The 2,146-nt window shown below is 45.9% G+C and overlaps 1 pseudogene; it reads right to left on the bottom strand.

Moving 5' to 3' along the window:
• Positions 1-1,260: 1,260 nt before the first annotated feature.
• LOC131490647 (U6 spliceosomal RNA) lies at positions 1,261-1,359 on the bottom strand (annotated as a pseudogene).
• Between the last annotated feature and the right edge of the window lie 787 nt (positions 1,360-2,146).

The following is a 2,146-nucleotide window of genomic DNA, read 5'->3' as shown; positions in this document are numbered from 1 at the left end:
AACCATAAGGCCCTTTCTAGCTCTAAAGCTGTGATTTGGAGAAATTCATTCACTCAATGAGTAGACCTTCTGAGCAAGTGCCTTTGTTGCATCTCTAGGAAGTAAAAAAGAGCCTGAAGCCCAGATGGGAAGGGAAAAACTAACACATCTGAAAATAAAAATTAACATCCAAGTTGGGAGTAGAATAGGGAAGGAATAAAATAAGGCCAACTCATGGAGAGTCTGGGGAGTCAGGCTGTGAAATCCCACCTTGACACAGGAGAGGGAGAAGAGGAAGGAGAAAGAACAGAGAACATTGGACTTTGGATTTTATAGAACCTCCCTTTTGTCATCTGAGCCTCGTAGTACCCTGAGAGTTGTATGAGATACAGGGACAGAGCAGGCTCATCTAGACATGAATAAAATATTTTAGGACCTTGAATAAAATATTTAGGGACCCTTGCCCCTAACAATAATGTCCTGGCTACAAATCTTGATAGGGGATAGATTCTAGGTCCCTTTCTGGACCATTAGACATTCTGGACCATCCTGAAACTCATCCTGACTTTTCACTAGTGGTGGTTTCACACTGCACCTCCCCAGATTCCAGCAGATCAAGAACCTAAAATGAGAGAATTAAATGCTTGTTAGACTCTTTATTTTTTAAGTTCTATTTTATTTTTGAGAGGGTAGGAGCAAGAGAGCATGTGCATGAGCACAGAGGGAGAGGGAGAATCCCAAGGAGGCTCAGAGCTGTCAGCGCAGCGTGAGGTCATGACCTGAACCGAAATCAAGAGTCAGACACTCAACTGCCTGAGTCACCCAGGCGTTCCTGAAGTTCATTGCTTCTTTCCACTACCCTGACACAGGGGCATGATATGATAACAATGCTGTTTTTGAAAGAGAAGTCAGGCGGCCATTGGTAAGAATGATGAGCACTGGGAAGAGGAGGGAGACAAAAATGTGACCAGTTAGCAGGGGCAGCAATTCATAAGGGCCAGGGAAGGGTCTTGGTGATACATTCAATACGGGGGATGAAGGAAGAAATCATATTCAGATTCCATTGTTATCTATTGAGCATTTATTAGATTTCTGATTGTATACTTGGGTGCTTTGACACGCCCATTTAATATGGACTTTAGAACAACCATGCAGAGGTACGTTTTATAAGAGTCATTGAGAGAACCACCTGTGGTCTCTGGCTAACAGGTGCTAGTGTGGAATTTGAATCCAGCTGTCCTAACTCCCAGTCCCATGTTTTCTTCATGACATTATGGATCTAGAGACGTGGCATTTACATCTGTGTGTCACATTTGCACAGGGGCCGTGCTAATCTCTGTATCATTCCAATTTTAGTATGTGTGCTGCTGAAGCCAGCACTAGAGATGTGGCATTTGCAGTTGAAAGGAGTGGCTCACAGAGGGTTTGATTTTTGGACCCCCAAATAGGAGTCATAGTGAGACATCCATCCAGTTGGAGATGTTCTGTGCTGACCTGGCTCAGTCTTGCCTTCCATCCTAACTCATAAACACAGTCCCTCCACGGGCCTGTGACCTTCAGTGCATTTCTCCTCCTGGATCGCGCTGATCCTACTGTCTCTGACAAATGCTCCACTCCACATCCCACTTCCTGCCTGTGACTCCCCAGTCCCCCAGGTTTCCAGTTCTCTTACTCCCATTACAAATGCCTTTGACTTTTTGGAAACATCGGCCTCTTGATCTGTTTCTTTTCTTCCAACCTTTTATTACTTCCTCCAGGTTTCTCCATCTCCCCAAATGACCCTAGACTCCATGGCCGATCCTCTAGATCCTTCTCTTACCAGCACCTTTGATTCCCTTGCACCCCATCCCTCTGTAGCATCTCTCTGACAACACCCCAAGCTTAGCTTAATGTTGTAATCCACCTTCATGCTGACCTAATTGCCAGAAAACAATTTCTCGGTCTTGCAGAGAATACTGTGATCTCCAACGTCAACTGGGCCCTCAGTACCCCGCTCAATCCTTTCCCTGCCTAGGGCCCCTCTCTGTTGCCTCCTACCTCATAGAGAAAACCCCCAGATCACCACACATGCTCTCCCCATCGCCCTGCTATCTGTAAATGTATCAGTACATACCCCTCCTCCCTGCTTGCCCTCCCACAACAGAAAATCAGCCATCCCTTCTGCCCA

The sequence above is a fragment of the Neofelis nebulosa genome, chromosome 11, assembly GCF_028018385.1.
Source record: "Neofelis nebulosa isolate mNeoNeb1 chromosome 11, mNeoNeb1.pri, whole genome shotgun sequence".
Classification (NCBI taxonomy): Eukaryota; Metazoa; Chordata; class Mammalia; order Carnivora; family Felidae; genus Neofelis; species Neofelis nebulosa.
The sequence above is the reverse complement of the archived record's forward strand: the minus strand, read 5'-3'. Positions and strand labels throughout refer to the sequence as shown.